The sequence below is a fragment of the Pteropus vampyrus genome, unplaced genomic scaffold (assembly GCF_000151845.1).
Source record: "Pteropus vampyrus isolate Shadow unplaced genomic scaffold, Pvam_2.0 Scaffold47, whole genome shotgun sequence".
Taxonomy (NCBI): domain Eukaryota; kingdom Metazoa; phylum Chordata; class Mammalia; order Chiroptera; family Pteropodidae; genus Pteropus; species Pteropus vampyrus.
In genome coordinates, this window is record NW_011888828.1 from 2,504,083 (window position 1) to 2,522,663 (window position 18,581).

An 18,581-nucleotide genomic window follows, 5' to 3' on the forward strand; every position below is an offset into this window, starting at 1 on the left:
TGGGATTTGCAGAGCCTAGTATTGCTTGCAAAGCTCATTAAAGTTTGCAGAACCCATTAAAAATACATATACATACACATATGTATATATGTGTATGTGTATATATATATGTATGCATGTGTGTATATATATATTCCTTCCTCCGACTCCTGGCTTTATTCACACAGCATTGTGGTTGTGGGATGTATCCTAATTTGTGTGTGGCATTAGTTTACTCTTTTTCACTGCGCTTTAGGATCTCATTGTAGGAATATACTAGCCTATTTCTCTCTTCTGCTGCCGACAGACATTTGGGTTATGTACAGTTTGCGGCTCTTTAAATAATGCTGTTATGATAAATCTTATACATAGCTTTTTGTGCACATATATACACATTTCTATTGATTGTACCCAGGAGTGATATTACTTAGTCATTGGTTTTGTATATTCTCACCTTGAGTAGATACTTAGAAGTAGTTTTCCATACTGGTTATACCAGTTTACATGTTGACCTGCAGTGTATGAGAAGGCCAGTTGTTGCACCTTCTTGCGTATGCTTGGTACTGTCTGGTTTTTAGGTAAAAACTAGGCAGTTTGGTGGGTATAGTATCTAATTGTGCTATCTGTGTTTTCCTTATGACTACTGAGTAACTTTTCAATGCTTATTGCTTTTGAAATTATCTTTTGTGAGGTTTTGTTTGGCTTATCTTTAAAATTGGGTTTGCTTTTTCTTGGTAATTTCAGGTTTTTTTAAAAAATATTTTATGTATGATTTCTTTGTTGGATATGGGCATCGAAAATATTTTCTCCTATTCTGTAGCTTTCATTTTCACTTTTTAAAGAACACAACTGTTTAATGCTGATGAAGTCCAATTTGTTGCGTTGATTTTTGTGTCTTAAAAAGTCTTTGCTTACCTCAAAGTCATGATGATATTTTCCTGTCATCTTGTAGAAGCTTTATAGTTTGAAACTGTTGTTTAAGTCTCTAATATACTTTTTTCTTCCTCTTTTTTCCATGGCTTTCAGATGAATGTAATTCATTTGATTGATTTTGTTTTAACAGTAGTAGCAATAGAAAATCTATTAGTATGGCTTTTCATAAGAAAACATTTTAATTTTATTTTAATATACAGTATTGTAATTGTGAGTATGGCAACATTTTCTGCTAGTTAAGATGGATGATTTTTTATTTTCATGATTCCTTAAAAGGATAATTTAAGAATATCTTTTCTTCTGACTTTAAAAGAGGCAATCAATTTTACTTTTTATGTTATGTCATGTTCTGTCTTATTTTGTTTTTGAGGAGTCAGATTATGGTGACATAAAGCATTGGATTGTGCAGTGAAAGGCAGCTACTATATTAAGTATGTGACTTGATCTCTATAAGCCTTGTCTGTTTTATCTATAAAGTAGGGGAGTAAATGAGGTGATTAAGAAAAAGTGTGTATAACTTTTTTCAAGTCCTGAGCAGTGTGCTTGACAAACAGTAAGAGCTCTATAATGTTTAGTGCTTTATTCTGGAATTTTTGAACTTTATTTTGAAGGTTATTTTGACGAGACTTGACTGAAAGGATATATACTATGTTTATTATAATATTTATAACTAAGTGAAAAGTAAAATTAATTTTACTTTATACATTTTTTATTGTGGTTAAAATATTTTTAAATTTTAGTACACAGAGTGGATTTTAAAATGCTTCTTTATGTTAATTTTCAAATAAAAATAGAATAAATACTTTGTAAAATATCTTTCTACTTCATTGGCTCTACTTTAACTTTGTAGACACTATAGTTAGGTGCCACTTCAGCGATGATAACTAGATACCAGAATGCAGAGTCTGACTTTGTATGTTGGTGGCCAAGAATTTAACATATGAATGCTTCTCTAAGACATTGTTAGTATGCTGTCGTGTTGGTCTGTAATTTTAAAAATCTGATTTAATATAGAGCTAACTCTTTTGTAGTCTAGTAAATGTTGCCAATATCCTAATAATTCATTAACTTTCCATGTATTACTTATAAAATTTCAATTATTTATAAGATTAGGAAAAAAATTGTTTTATATTTATCATGCCAGAGTTTCAGCATGTGATTTGGGTTTTAAAGTGTTAATAAAGAAAAAACAAATTGCTCTCATGTAAATGAGGTTCTTGGGTAGATTTTACAGAGTAGAGTTAACTTCTGAAGTTGAAAATTTTTCTTCTTATTTTTTTTATTTTTTATTTAGGGAGTCTCAACCATCAGCAGAATTTTTAAAAGGCTATCTAAATATTTGGTAAGTACATACTCTTCATGTTAAATACTTTGCTTGTTACTTAAGTTTACGTGTATGTTACATTAACGCCATTTGCAGTACTCTGCAAATTACAATTATAATTTATATTTCTTTTAATTTTTACCTGGCACTGGAATTTCTTCTCTTTATACTTATTCTGATCTTCTGATTCTTTCTACATATTGTGTCCAGAAAATTCTTTCAGTGTGCAGCCTAAGTCTTATAAGAGTTCAGAGAAATAAATAGTCTTATTAGCAGGAATGCTAATACTTTGTGAATGAAACAGGATTTTCCCCAAGTAAGATTTTGGTAATACTTTTCTATATTAGCTGTCGATAACTAGTACTAATTTCTTTTTAGCCGTTCATTACTTCACTTCTCCTTGCATTAGGTCCTGTTCACCACAATAAATCAACATGAAGACCAGCAACTGGTCAGGCCCTGTGCTGTTTTCTATCTAGGCTATTCCAGCTTCTTTGTAATAACTTTATAGTATAAATTTGATAGGTGTCTGTAGTTAAGAATTTCATACCTTATGACTTCACTAGATAAGGCTGTTACTTTTTTATTTTTGAGTAAAAGTAGGAGAGTTAATCTCAATGTGTTTTACTTGAACTATATAGTATTTATTTTAAGAATAAATACATTTATTAGTTAAGGGAAATTAACTAGATTCACGAAAAGTTTAACAATAAATGTTGATTTCTTTTATTATACTTTTAATGTGTTTGAGACAATAAATATTCAACCAAGTGATGTTTCTTATAATCATAGTTGATGCTTAAATATTCAACAATTATATTAGTCTGCTTACTATATATTTATCAAGTAACATTTTTAGAAGCAAATGATATTACAAAAATTTCTTAAAGTTTTATTCCTTTAAAGTGTGGTAAGCGATTTTTGGAGATATATTAAGTAGAAAAGAGTAACTTACTGTCATTCCCCCAATTATACATATATTTAAGTTAGTTTGAGGGAAGTAATCATCTTTGCATTGTATATGTATATGACATATATTTCATTTTTGCAAATTTATTTATGTTTAGTGACTGCTTTCTTGATAGTTCACATACCAGAAAAGTCATCCCTAAGTGTACAATTTAATGATTTTTAGTATATTTGAAGTTTTACACTAATCACTATCTAATTTTAAGACACTTTCACTCCCCCTGCCCCTGCACCCCTTAAAAAAACCCTCTTTATCTATTAGCAGTAACTACCCATTTTTCTTCAATCTTCCCACCCCTCACGCCCTAGGCAATCGCTAATATGACTCTTAGCTTCTATGGATTTGTCTGTTCTAGACATTTTATTTAAAACGGAATCATACAATATTTGTTCTTTTGTATTTGACTTCTTTCACTTAACACAATATTTTCAAGGTTTACCCATATTGTAGCATGTATCATTCATTTTTATGAATGATATAGAAATATTCCTTTCTATATCATATTTTGTTTATCCATTCATCAGATGATGGGTTGTATCTACTTTTTGGCTATTAGTAATGATTCTGCAATGAATATTTTTATATAAGCTTTTGTGTGGATATATGCTTTCACTTTTGGGTATATACTTATAGGGGTGGAATTGCAGGGTAATATGGTAACTGTTTAACTCTGAAGAACTGTCAAAATGGCTGCTGTTTTAGTTCCGCCAGTAGCGTACGAGGGTTCCAGTTACTCCACACCTTCACTGACCCTCGTTATTGTCTCTCTTTTGTGGGTTTTCACCATCTGTATAGATGTGAAGTGGTATTTCATTGTGGTTTTGATTTTCATTCCTATAATGACTAATGATGAGTGTTATTTCATGTGCTTATTGACCATTTATATATGTTCTTTGGAGAAATGTTCAAACCTTTTGCCCATTTTTTAATTGGGTTGTCTTTTTATTGTTGAATTGTAAGCATTCTTTATATATTCTGGTAACTAGTCCCTTATGAGATATATGATTTGTCAATACTTTCTTCCATTCTGTGGATTATCTTTTCAGTTTCTTTCTGGTGTTTATGAAACACAAGAATTTTAATTTCAATGAAGTCCAAATTATCTGTTTTTTCTTTTATTGTTATGCTTTTGGTGTCAGATTACAAATTTACTTTTAAATATTCATTGATAGTCTAGGTCTGTGACAAGATTTTAATTATCACAGGACTATAAAGCATTGGTATTTCCTGTGTTTGACAGCTAAAGCCCAAAGGAAGCAATTATCCTTGTATTTGTGCTTGGATTCCTCAGCTAATTGTTTTAAGCAAAACATTGTGTTCTGATCCCATGTGTTACCATGAAAATGTTAGCTATGTGTGACATGTTTATTGATATTAGTCTTCTGAATTCATGTTTAGTGTTTCGGATTGGAGAAGAACTTAATACTTTAGTTTCTACGGCACTTACTGCATATTTGATTTTATGCCTTAATAAAATCATTGCTTTTTAGGCTAAGAGTATTAACAGTTCTTGTTATCTTAATGATTTTAATCTTGTGCACGTTATTTGTAGGCAATAATATTTCAATGTTTTCGTAAACCTACAAAATATATATATGGACTATGTATATTTTTCTCTGCTTTATTGAGCATATGTCTTTTAATTTTCATGGGACCATTTTAGTTCCCTATCTTTTTTTAAATCATTATGTGGCTTCTTTTATCTATTGAAGGCATATTTCAGAATATAGTGACCTATAATGTCTAATTTAATTTATTAGAGAAATGACATGTAACAGTGGAATGGCACCACGCTTAGTAGCATTGGTTTTCTATGTAAGGGCAAAGGGGCTGTAATATAGTGTAATTAAAGTATTTTTATTAGGGAAATTTACTTTTGTTTGTACCTTTTATATTTTCTAACAATATACTATGTTAACTTCAAATAACCAAAAGTCTATTTCAATTAAATTTAATAGAGCTAAAATTATTGATACTCTTTTTGTTAGTTGAATTTAGATCGTAGTGTTTATTGGTTAATGATCATTTAAGTGCCCATCTGAAGGGTGCTGTTGTTCTTCACATCAGTGTTTCTGTGGTGGGTGTTATACTATCCATGGACATTTTGCAGCGAAAAAGGAAATAAAAACTGACGTTATGTCATTCACGATGGTGTTAAATTTTCCATTGTGATAAAAAGTAAGGAAAAGATTTAGTTGAGTGAGTTACGTCCTCCTATGGTATAAGTCAAATGTGATTAAGAGGATTTTGATGCTGTTTATGGCTGAATTAAAGCAAAATGGCTTTTGTGCATTATTCTTTCCCCTTTTCCTTCTCTTGTTCTGTGTGCTTAATGTTTAATAATTGAGTATATATTAATTCTCTGAGTATTTATATTTGAAATGGGGGTTTAATAGTAGAGACCCCTTTTTCTTACATGGGTAAGAAGGATTACCCTTTAGTTAAACCACTAATTTGTCACTAACTTTTCAATAGGAGCTGCCTTATACCATAGGTAGCAGCTTCTCAGCACACGTCCTAGAGTTTGCTACTCTGCTGATCTGTAAAACACCGTGGAGATATTGGTCAGGGTTGTATGGACAGAACAATTACTCTGTTCTTCCTCAGAATGGTCTTTCGCTATTTACTAATCTTACTCAGGAAAGCTCCGCTGGACTTGGAGTATTCTAAATCTCACACTCTTTTTGCACAAATGTCTGAAAACCATTGCACAGTAGTATTGGCTCTCTTTGCTGCCAATGCTGCTACTCTTGTAACCACATCATGCAGGGAAGTTTTCCTAAAAGCTTTTTCCATCAGAACTCACTTTTAAAATGAAAAACGTAATTCAGATTAACTCCCACATTCGGTCTAGTAGCCATCTCAATTTTATTCTTATTAATACTCAAGATTTCCGTTCTCCTGATCTTTCTTCACAAATTTCTCAGTCTGTTAATCTAAATAATTACAACTGTTCATTTCTTCTGTTTTGTTCGCTGTTTATAGACTGCCTAGCTTTGCTAGAGTTATGTCAGTTTACTGTCTTGAGAGGTTCCTAGTATATATTCACATTCCCCACCCCGCTAGTTTAACCTCAGCGCTTCTTTATAGTCCTTATCTTTTTAAAAAAATTTATATCATTCCTCATTTTAGTTACTTAGAATCTTTCCACTGTCTTCAAATAATCAGTCCTATCCCTATTTTTCTTACTCCTTTTTCACTTCGTGTATCATATATTTTCTTTCCTCAGTCTGTCTTTAATCAAAGAATAAGATGTTTTTATTACTTTAGAAAACTAACATCTATATTCTTAATCGTATCCCTTTTTTCCTTCACTGGAACCTTGCTGTTTTCTGTATTCTTCTCTCGCCTATGTTCTATGCTGGGTTCTCCGCTTTATCACACTTAATCTTGAAAAATGCCTTACTTCTATTCTTCCTATCCTTCCCATTATCACCAAGCTCATTTGATTTATAGTGGACTCTAAGTGTCCAATTTCTTAAATCTTAAATCTTACTCAACCACCTTCTGCAGTTTGACTATTGTTTCTACTAGTGTTCTGCTTCCTCAAGTGAAAGTAAACCACTTTCCTCACAAAACCAGGGAAACAGGCATTGGTTAGGCTGATGTTAAAATGCTCTGTATCACCTCCAAGATAAGACTGAGTTTCAGTTGCTAAATCTGTGTCTTTTCATTTCTTATCCTGCCCTACCTTTTTAAGCTTTTGGTATTTTGCTGCTGCTTAACATTATTTCCTTGTCTTCTGTAACACTGTACTTTAATGGCTTTTCTACTGTCTCTCCAACTAAATGTTTATTTTCTTTGTTATTGCTTTTTCCTGTCTATGGCCGTACCACCCTGAACGCGCCCGATCTCGTCTGTTATTGCTTTTTCCTTCATTGCTTTTCCCTTAAGTAGAGACTGGATTGAAGCTTTGCTCTTTGTTCCTCCTCATTATATTTCTAGGAGATGGTCTCTATATTCATTATGTAAATTAACACAAATGCCACATTTTCCTTCATTACCTGCTTTATCTCAGTCATTATGCCCTCAGCACCCTGTTATTTCTCAAGCTGAAAATTTTGCCTTGTATGATGCTTGATATATCATTGGAACGCAATAAATGGTTTTTGAATCAATAAATGAACTCGTTATCTGAGTCTCCCAATACGTTCAGTTCTTTTTTTAGGTATTGATGTTAACCATTCACCTGTTCTTATGTCATGAGCCCTGTAACATCTGTGATGAACTCTTACCTACACTTGTTAGTTATCATATTTTAGTCCTAAGCTTAACTAATGAGGCAGATGATGTTCTTATCTGCAGATGGTAGAAGTAAGAATCACAGAGATTGCGATTTGCTTATAGTTTCACAGGTGGTGGTGGAGTTGAAAGCTAAAATTAGAATTCTGATTACATCTTTCCTGGTTTTCATACAAAAATGCTTTCTAATGACAAAAGCAGCATCACGCAAGAAGTTACTCTTAGGGTACTGTGAGTTATGTGAGAGAAGACTGAACGGTGATAGTACTTTACATTCTTGTGTGATGAGATGAAGGGCCTGATTTGGTGGAAGGAATGGAAATCAAGGGTGTGAAAAGTTTTCGATCAACATTAACAGAGTTTTGAGATTCTGACATCTGGTAATGATGCAGTGATGCCAGTAAAGTCGTTGAGTGAACATACATCAGATAACAATTATAAAATCTGGTTAAAATATTGAAAGAAAAACTCCAACTATTTAAAAGCAGTGGAAAATGACCAAAAGGAGGCAAGGGCTAGCTGAGACGTCATCCTTTAACGCCTGCAACTTGAGTGTGTAAAAATTGTATGTCCGTGACTTTCTTGTCTTTGGATGTGCCTCAGCCTCCTGTAGTTCCAGTGGCATAGGGCAGAAGGTAGGGCTAGCCAAGCAGCTGGAAATTTGCTGAGGGAAATCCTGGAAGCAAGAGAACCATCGAAGAGATAAACAAACAGACTTTTTCGTCGGCCACTGCTATTATAAGCAATTCTAAAGGAATTGAGGATTCACTTGGAAAGGGTTCTATTGGGGGAAAATGGTTGAATATCACTATCTTACACTGTTAATGGTATAAACTAAAAATTTTCTGTTTGTTTAGTATTGTTACTTGCCATGAGTGACTGGCTACTTCTTTAACTCAGAGTAAGTATAGTATACTTTTATTTATAAATAATATATACTTATATATAGTAGATCCCCAGACCTTGCTTTTGAGGATTTCTGATGTGTCTGAATCTGTTTGTTATGGAAAATAGCAATTCTAGCTCCAATATGTTTAAAAATCTTATGATGAAATATAAATTCTATAGAATATCTTGTGGATAGTAAAACAATTACAATTTTTTTGGAAACAATTTTAATAATATATTATACACCTTGCTTTTTTAAAAGCATATCATGACCATGGTTTTATTTTTTGATAACTTTGAATTTCCAGTTTGAACCTCAGTTATTATACAGTGATGCCATTGGAGAGAGTTTACAGTTTAACGCATCCCTGACTTTTGGAAGTAGACATGTTAGTGCCCCAGATTTCCTCCACCCTCCAGATTCCCTTCTTTCCCCTCCTCTAAAGCCCATTAAAACCATTATTCTCCTTTTATAGATATAGAAGAAGTTTTCACCCACCCCCTACCCATACCTATTATTATCCACAGGCAGGCAGCAGGTGTTATTGGGGATTTGTAAAGCATTACTTCCTGTAGTTTGTAGTACAAAGAAAATTAGTGTATCGACTGTACTATACTTCCTGCCCTGCCCCTGGTTTGGAACCACTGCTGTATGAATATTGAGCACATTCTGCCTGATATGATGCCCCATTGATTTGAATTAATCTTTCTACAAAAGGAATCTTGGGAATGACTGTTAGGTTTGCTCTTTGCTTGTTTTAGCTACTCTTATAGTTAATTTGGCTATGGTACTATAGTACCTTATTTGCCCTAAGGAGATAAAGTAATGATACCATCTTGATTACTAGGCAGGAACTAGTATAAAAAAAATGGGCTTTGTTTCCCTATAGAGTCAGCTCAATTGGAAAAAATGGAAGTGCTGATAGTTTTGAAAATAATATGATACTGACATCATTTCTCTGGCTTGACTATTTTTCTGTTAGCACTAGTGATAGATCGAATGCTGTTTTATGTAATAAAGTCATGTTGTAGTCTGAACTGGTGTACCATTTTGACTAGTAACTTAGTTGAGAATACCACTTACCTTTCTTTTGTGTCCAGTTCATTGCACCTTGGAGTGAATATGCAGAGAGTAAGTAACTAGGTCCTAATTTCCATAAGTTAGATCACACCAGTTGGGTAACATTTAACTTGTGGTTGTCTGGCTGTGTTGGGGCTGTATTGGTTACAAAGTGGAAAAGATTGAATTGTTTATCTGTCTCCCATCACATCCTAAAACTTTCCTGTGACCCATAGAAGTGACTGAGCATAGGCTGGGTGGTTCCCCAGTTACAAGCTCCCACCCGTCCTCTCTCTCTCTTTCTCTGTCTCTGTCTGTCTGTCTGTCTGTCTGTCTCTGTTGCCCTAGTTTCTTGTCAAATTCATACCGTTGGCAGTTCTTCCCAGTTAGAAATACGTTCCAATCTTAATGGAGCTGGTTTACAAAGAAATGGGATGATGATAGCAATCTAGCATGAAATTATTATGCTGTCATTTTAAAATAAGCAAATGAATCTTTATGAAATGATAGCTTACCGACCGAGAATTGTCTGACCTGGAGCCCAGATGTGTTGATTTTCTAACAGTGTCTCTGTGCTATGCTGGATCCTGCACATCTGGGTGGTTCTTTTTAGTGGAATGAGTTGATACATATCTTTTACCTTTTGAGAGTTAAAAATGTCAAAAGGCTCATTAAAAATTTATTAGAAACTCTCTTAGGTGAAAATAAATCTGCCTCATCACTAATATAGTTTATTTTTGACTACTGTGTCAATCTGCTTAGAAAATTTACTTTAAACATCAAATTACAAAAGTTTCCTGAACTTTCTCTTTTTTGTGGGCTTGGGGAAGATGGGTGGTGGAGAAACCTATTGGAAACTGAGTACCACCACTCTTTTTCCTCACCCTTCTAACCAGAAGTCTTTTTTAAATTCCACAGTTAATGTCTATGTTCCTACTAATTCTGACAGCAGCTGGGTGCCCTATACAATCAATTCAGTTCGGACACGAACTATCCATAGTAAGTATCATATTCCTCAAGGTAAAGGACAAAGTTCCCAGCAAGACTGCCTTTATTTCAGATGCCAGCCACAAGAGGCGTCCCTGGCAACCTGCACTTCTATCTGAACTGGCTGCAAATTCAGATGTTTCTAGTACCTTTCATGTTGGATAATTTGCTAGAATGATTCACAGAACTCATTGAAAACCCTATACTTAGGATTATACTTTTATTATAAAGGATACAATTCAGATACAGCCAAATGAAAGAGAGGAACAGGGCAAGGGGTGGGCTGGGGGTGGTGCAGCACACAAGTTTCATCGCCCCTCCTCGTGGGGTCCATGCATACCTCCCTCCACCATACGGGTGTGGCCACCAACCGGGAAGATCTCTTTGAGCCTTCATGTTCAGTGTTTTTATCGAGCTTTCAATATATGGGGATGATTGACTAAATCATAGACTTTGTGATTAAACTCAGTCTCTAGCCCCTCTCCCCTCTCTGGAGTTTGAGAGGTGAGGTTGAAAGTTTTTCTGGTGACCATCCCCATCCTGAAGCTATCTAGATATCACCATGAGTTACCTCATCAGCATAAATTCAGGTATGGCTGCTAGGAGCTCTGAAAAAGAGTGTCGGAATTGAAAGATTCTTCCTTTAACTTGTACATTCTGACAGTTACTCTGGTTAGTGTCAGAATTGAATTGAATTGTAGGACACCTAGTTGGTGTCAGAGAATGAGTAATAACAGATACTCCAAGGGTTTCTGAAACTCTGTGCTAGGAACTGGGGCCAATATATATATTCAATTATACTACAGTATCAATGTAACATCTTTGATTCTTTTATCTTTTGCGTTGTCTTTAGGATTCTTTGGTCTCAGACTGTTTATTAGGATTCTACCAGAGAAATAGGTTTCAGATTTTAATTTCTCTGCTTCATTTTCATATTCTAATTTTTAAATTTAAAAAAGTTTACTTTTATTGAAATAAATTTATGCATAATTTGATGAGTTTTAACATACGTATATACTCATGACACCACCACATTCAACATAATGAATATATATATACATCACCCCTAGAAGCCTCCTTGTAACTAATTCCTTCATCTCCTCCAACCCCTTTCCAGGGACCACTAATTTTACATTTATTAAAGTTGATTTGTATTTTCTTGAATGTTATTTAAGTAGAATACAGTATGTCTCCTCTTTTTACTGTCTTCTTTCCCCAGCTCAGTAAATTTGAGATACATCTATATTGTCGAGTGAACTTTGAATACTTGTTCCCTTTTATTATGGGATAGTATTACATTTGGGGGATATAGCACAATTTGTTTTCCATTTACCTGTTGCTGCAGTGGGTTAACAGTTTTTGGCTATTAAAAATAAAGCAGCTACAAACACGTATATGGCAGATTTTTGTGTGGGCATGTGCTTTCATTTTTCCTCTGTGTGGAATAGTGGAATCATGTAATATGTGTATGTTTACCCTTATAAGAAACAAGATACAAGTTCTTTGGATAACTAAATGTAAGTGTTTCCCAGTTTGTGGCTTGCCTTTTCATTTTTCACCAGTGTCTTTTGAAGTTTAAAAGTTTTTTATTTTGAGGAAGCCCAGCTTATATATTTTTTTCTTTTATAGTTCATGCTTTTTGCATTTTGTATTGTGGTAGGTTGAATAATATCCCTACCCCTCAAAGATGTTCACATCCTAGTTTTCAAAACCTGTGACTACGTTATCCTAAGAGGCTAAAGAAACTTTGCATAGACAATTAAATTAAAGATTTTGAGATGGGGAGATTATCTGGATTATCCAAGTGGGCCCAGTGTAATCACAGATTTTGAAGAGGGAGGTAAGAAGGTCCTCTTCAGAAGAAAGATAGGAGACTGAAATGGATTGGAGGTTAGAGCGATGCACTTTGAAGGTTAAGGAAAGGCCCATGAGCTAAGGAATTCAGGCAGCTTTTTAAAAGTTAGAGAAAACAAGGAAGCAGATTCTCTTTGAGAGCCTGTAGAAAGAACACTGGCCTAGCAACACTTTGATTTTAGCCTAGTTAAACTGATTTCAGACTTTTGACCCCAAGAACTGTAAGGTGGTACATTCGTTTTGTTGTAAGCCGCCAAGTTTGCAGTAATTTGTTACAGCACCCATGGGAAGATAATACAGATTTCAGTACCTAGAAATGGGAGTGCTGCTGGAACAAATACCTAATTTAGAAGGGGGTTTGAAATTATGTAATGGGTAGAATTTTGAGGAACTTGATAGAAAACTTTAGATTTTGCCTTAAATGTACTGTTAGTAGAAATATAGATGTTAAAGACTGTTGATGAGGCCACAGAAGTAGGTGGAGAGCATAGTAGGGAAAACATCATCTTAGAGAATACTTAAATCATCATAAATAGACTTGGTAGAAATACGGATGTTAAAGATGCTGAAGATGAGGACTCAGAAGAAAGTAAGGAGCATGATAAAGAAAACTTGTATCTTCTTAGAGAAATACCTGAATTGTCATAAGCAGAATTTTGGTGGGAATAGGAATATTAAAGGTGCTGCTAATAAGGATTCCAGAGAAAATGAATAGCATGTGATGGGAAACTGGGATACAGAGGACCCTCGTTAGATGGCAGCAGAACTAAGTTCCGTCTTGCCTTGGTATAGCAGCAGTCATTTGCGTACTGTAAATTTCTCTTACGTACTTAAAGTATTTTAGTTTTAAGTAAAGTGACAGATTTGTATTTTTATATGTTAAATTTATACATTAAAAAATCAGTATTCTCCCAAACAAACATCTTAGTAGACTATGTATAGTTATTCTTTTTTTTCTTTTTTTTTAGGCAAGGCAACCCTTGGTTAACCTCACAGATTGCAAGGACCTTGTCAGTTTACAATCCCTTAGTTTTTTATTTTTTACGCCGACAGCACCTGGTCTTCCTAGGTGGTCTTCCATCCAAGTACTAACCAGGCCCGACCCTGCTTAGCTTCCGAGATCAGACAGGATTGGGCTTGTTCAGGGTAGCATGGCCATAGACTTGTACAGTTATTCTTGAGATGTCATTATTACTAAAGTCTTTTTGCAGTTTCTCTTTGAATAAATGGGTATGTAAAAGCAATTTGGTATAAAACCTTTTAATTTCTGGATTTTTCTGATGACTTTAAAAAACAAAAATGACTTTAAAAAACTACTTTGAACTTATTTTGAACTAAAATGGTTATTCAAAAATATATATACATTGGTTTTATTTAGATATTTATTATTGAAGAAAATTATTTAGAAAATGGAAGTGCATCGATGTTAGAATTCAGTTGGCCCCTGAATAACATGGGTTTGAACTGCCTGGGTCCACTTATGTATGGATATTTTTTCAATAAATACCTATACTCTTTTTAGTCTGCAGTTGGGAGTCTGGATGTGGAAGGCCGATTGTATGCAGTGATCAACACCTTTTATTTGGGGACTTGAACATCCTCGGATTTTGGTATCCATTAGGGATCTTGGAACCAGTCCCCTGTGGGTACTGAGGGACAACTTAACTTTGAGGGGACTCAAAAGTTACAGGTAGATTTATGACTTCTTAAGGGTTGGTACCCCAATCCCTTCATTGTTCAAGGGTCAACTGCAATTTTAAATGGTAGCTTTTGTTAATGACTATTATTTACCAGTGTGATAGAACTTATAATTATAGTTGAAAATCAGTGTTTAAAATGAAATTTAGTGCTATTCAGGTGTGGAATTCCTAAATATTATAGTTCCCTCTTCTGTCTTTCCAGAGTTATTGCACCATGTTAAATTTTCAAATTAATTTCAACAAGTGTTCAAAAATTACCAATAAGTCTTAAATTCATGTTTGATTCCCTGGAGTTTGAAGGACTTTTATGTAGGCTACCTATATCTCTAATATTTCTTTTTAGGTTGGAATTTGGAATAGTCATTATCAAAAGTTATCTGTAGGAAATATGAGAGATTGGGGTACAAAGTGAATGACACAGTGAAGAAGCATACAGAAAGTTCAGAATATAGGACAGCTAACAAGGTTTCTGCAAGTCAGTGGTATAAAAAAGAAGAGCATGGGGAGTTGCTCTCAAGTAAAAGAGATGTAAGAAACATAACAACCAGATACAAAGAGTGGTTCTTGTTTGGATTCTGTTTATATCAGATTACCAAGAAAAGACATTTTCAAGACAACCTTGGAAATTCAAATATTGACTGATATTATTAATGCCTGTGATTATGTAAGGCAATGACAAAATTATTTAAAGATACATGTTGTGTGTTGGTGGGGAAGGGAGTGACGTGATGTCTAGAATTTACTTTAAAATACCTCAAACCAAAGAGTAAAGGACAAATACAGCAGTATTGCTACTATCTTGAATAATTATTGACTATGGATGATGAGTAGGTATATAAGAATTCATTATACTAACTTCTTTCTATTTTTATATGTAATTGAAGTTTTTCATTTAAAAAATTCAGTTTTTTGTCCACTTACCACAAGGTTTTGCTGTCATTGTTCCTCTTCCAACATTTAAAAAATATTCTTAAATCTTTAAAAATATTATTTATATTTCTAATAAGAAAATGAGGCTTTTTCTGGCCGTTTTATCCATCTTCTTTTTTTTTTTTTCTTATCAGTTATCACCATCTACTACAGTAAATATTTGTTTTATTTGTTATGTGTCTTCTCCCCTTGAAATATAAATTCAGTGAAGGCAGGGAAGATTTTTATCTGTTTTGTGTGTTGCTGTATCTTCGTTACCTATAATAGCACATGATAAGTACTTAGTAAATAGTTGAATGACTGAATAAATGAATGAATGAGAACTAGAGCTCTTGGAAACCGAGAACATGGGGCTTGGCCAAGGACAGAATCAAGAAGAACTCTTTTGAAAATTAACCCTGTGGGACTTATCGGGGGAACTGTCAGCTAGTACATAAAAATTTAGGGGGTAAGAAGACATCTCTCTCCTGTTTGGCTATAAAGCCTTAAAATATTAAATATTCAACATATTCTCAGTAATAGGAATGGCTATAAAGTAATTAAATTATACTGCGATATCTGTATCTTTCATATAGTCTTAAAAGTTTTTTTATCCCTAATCATGTTTACTACTGAAAGGCAGTGCCTTCTTAAGATGTATTTTATTTAAAGTTTATGTATTTCTACTCAGGAAAAAAAAATTTAAACTAGTGATTTTATATAGGCAAGATGAATTTTAGAAACTCTTCTTATGGTTTCTTTTTATATTAAAAATACATAATCTCACATTTTTCCTTTTTCTAACGACTGACTTGTTTTTCAATCTGTACCTGTTTATCAACCATAGTTGAATATCTTGCTGCATGAACATCATTATCATCAGTTATCTACAACTTTAGATATAGAAAGACTATACATGATAGTCTTTAACAGTACTGTTAAACACAACTGATAATAATTATACTTAGTAAGATGCCTGAAAGTTGAGTATTAAAAATGACATCAGCGAACATTCAGTAGCATTTTATATTCTATATTGAATGTTTTTAGAATCACTGCTTTAAAAATTACTGAAGTTGTTTTTATAACCCAAAACTATAAGCCTTGTTTTAAGGAAAAATATGAGCAGAATATCTAGTGAGTCTCAATATTGTTGCTTTTGGAACCCCTTTGCATTCTTGAAAATTATTGAAGACCCCAAAGAACTCTGATTTATTTAGGTGGTATCTCTCAATAGTTACCCTATCTGAAAGTAAAACTAGGTTTTAAAAGTATTCATTTATTAAATTCACTTAAAAGTAACAGCTAATTACACGTTAGCACAATTAATATATTTTTATGAGAAATACCCATATTTTCCAAAAGTTAATGAGAAAGATGACATCGTTTTACATTTTTGCAAATATATTTAAAGTCTGGTTTAACAGAAGAAAGTTGGATTCTTATATCTGCTTATGCATTCAGTCTGCTAAGATATTACATGACAGGTAGTCTAAGGAAAACTTACTGTATACTCAAGAGATTGAAAGTGAAAAACACAGTAACATCTATAAGTATTATGAAAATAATTTTGTTCTCAGAGATTCCATGTAAAGGTTTCATGGACCCCTAAGGTTCATATTTTGAGAACTGCTGGAATTACTTCTCACTGGGATATTATGTATGGCAATATATGTTTTTAAATGAAAGAATAGTTTTTAAAAATATAATAGTGTCAATTGGATAAGTTTCTATTTGATACATTTTACTTTAGGGAAACTCTTGAAGTTAGCTCGTGCTTACTCATACGTATAAATTTGGGCACTGAGGAGGATGTCTTGATGTACAGAGTTGTGTTTGTAAATTATACATGTTTAAGACTACCTTGTAATCGAATGGTTATCTTATTAGAGAAGTAGAAATTAATTCAATAGAAATAAAGTTTTTAAAACAAGTTTTTGATATTAGAGTTACTTGCAATTAAGGAGGAAAGCATAACTTTAAAATGCAGTTCATTTAAAAAACAATCATGTTTGTCATTAGTGAGCAAATATTAATGTTGTCTCTTTTTAAACATCTATAACTAGATAATTAAATATAAATATTGTGTTTTTTTTAAACAATATTATGTTTCCTTTTCTGATAGTTTTGAAAGCTTTATCTTTGTTGGTTTGCCTCCATTTGTATGTAACTGAAGAATCAATAGTACATTAAATTAGCTGACATGGAAAGAAAAATAGTAAATAATGAAAATAGACCTTATTGCTTACATTCTGTTTTATTTATAACTAATATAAGATCCAGAGGGTATTGGTGAGGGGGTAAGGGGGATAAAGCATTACATGTCAAGTTATTTCACAAGTAATCTATACTTTGGATCTTTTATTTCATGGTTTTGTTTAAAAACAACATTGATGCTGAGTAGTAAAATAACTTATTTTCATTAATAGCAAATGCATGTGGTGGGGATTTTATTGATGCTTGTCTGTAATAGTAGACACAATGATTTATTTATAGGCTTTTTGTTAATTATAAAGGTAATAAAAATCTCAAATTATTATGGGCATGTTATACGTTTGTTGATAATATAAATCATGCGAGGCGTTACAGCTCGGTACACTGTCCTTATGTTAGGTTGTTGTATTAATTTTTTCATTACCTCTCTTGGCTTCGCAATCTTGCACATTTGCTAGGAGGAGTGCATCAGCAGCAATAAGATCTTTTTTCCCCAACGTGTCTGACATGCATCAGAAAATGTGACAAAGCAGAGCTATAGCTAGATTTTAGAAGTTCTTTTGTTAAATCATATAAGAAACCTAAACTGATAGTACTTCACATTTTCCACATAATGTGCTCTTTCGATGAATAGCTGTGTAACAGTACACAGAAAAAGCAGAGTTCTTGGCAATACCAGCTCAATTGCATCTGCAGATGAGGATTTAAAATTCCATGCAGCAGACAGTACCTCCAGCAGGCGAGTAAAAGGTTACTGCATTATTTTGCTTGTTTGTGTCCATAGCCTTTATATACAAAATGTTTTTTTAAAAAAAATTCAATGTGAAGTGCATGCCTGTTTTTAGATATTCTAGAAATTGATTTATGTATAACATGAATATCGAAAGGGCAGTGCAAGGTGAAGGAAGAGGCAATACTGGCTCTTTATAGCGTTAAACCAAGGAAGAAATTGAGCACGAGGCATACACAAATAAAGAATCTTTCAATGCCACAGAAAACAGGAAGTTTTAAAAATATACATTTTAATTTGAGATTTCTTATTACATTTAGTTTTTAGACTATCTTCCTTAAAAAAGGATGCTGTTAAAAAGGGTTGATAATCATTGGTCTATGAATGTTCTTTAAGTTACAGTTATTTGAACGGTAATTATTTGGGAAGACCATAAAGTATTTGTATTAATGTGACCCTCTTTTATCCTGGAAATTGTAATGTAGATTATAATTGTGTGTGATACAAATAAATATCTTTATACATTATTGGCAAAAGAGGATGCTTAAGTATAAAAGATATTAGAGTAGGGCTAACATACTTAATGCTATTGCTTATATTTTTAGGGTGGTTTGTGTTTTTTGAATCTTTTTAATGAGATGCAAATAACCAAGTGAGAGAATATTCAGTATCAAAACAACCAGGTTTTCGATGGCTTTTCACTTACTGTCAATACCTATCTATATAGCTGCATGCCTTTTTTTCCTGATTAAAACTCTTCTAACATTTATGACACCAGGCGCCTCCTTGGA

General features: G+C 33.2%; 1 protein-coding gene and 1 pseudogene across 4 annotated transcripts in view; one reads left to right on the forward strand and one right to left on the reverse strand.

Annotated features, from left to right (window-relative positions):
* FBXW7 (F-box and WD repeat domain containing 7) overlaps positions 1 to 18,581 on the forward strand; it is a 175,699-nt gene that overhangs the window by 38,452 nt on the left and 118,666 nt on the right. The window contains exon 2 of one of the 4 annotated variants that reach the window (XM_023530192.1): positions 2,207 to 2,254. The exons of 1 other annotated variant lie outside the window; for it this stretch is intronic. The gene's annotated coding sequence lies outside the window, so the exon portion shown is untranslated. Of the gene's footprint in view, positions 1 to 2,206; positions 2,255 to 10,374; positions 10,396 to 18,581 lie in introns of those variants that run through there. 2 more of the 4 variants (XM_023530191.1, XM_011359385.2) reach the window with 2 other exon arrangements.
* On the reverse strand, positions 13,282 to 13,400 carry LOC111739169 (annotated as a pseudogene).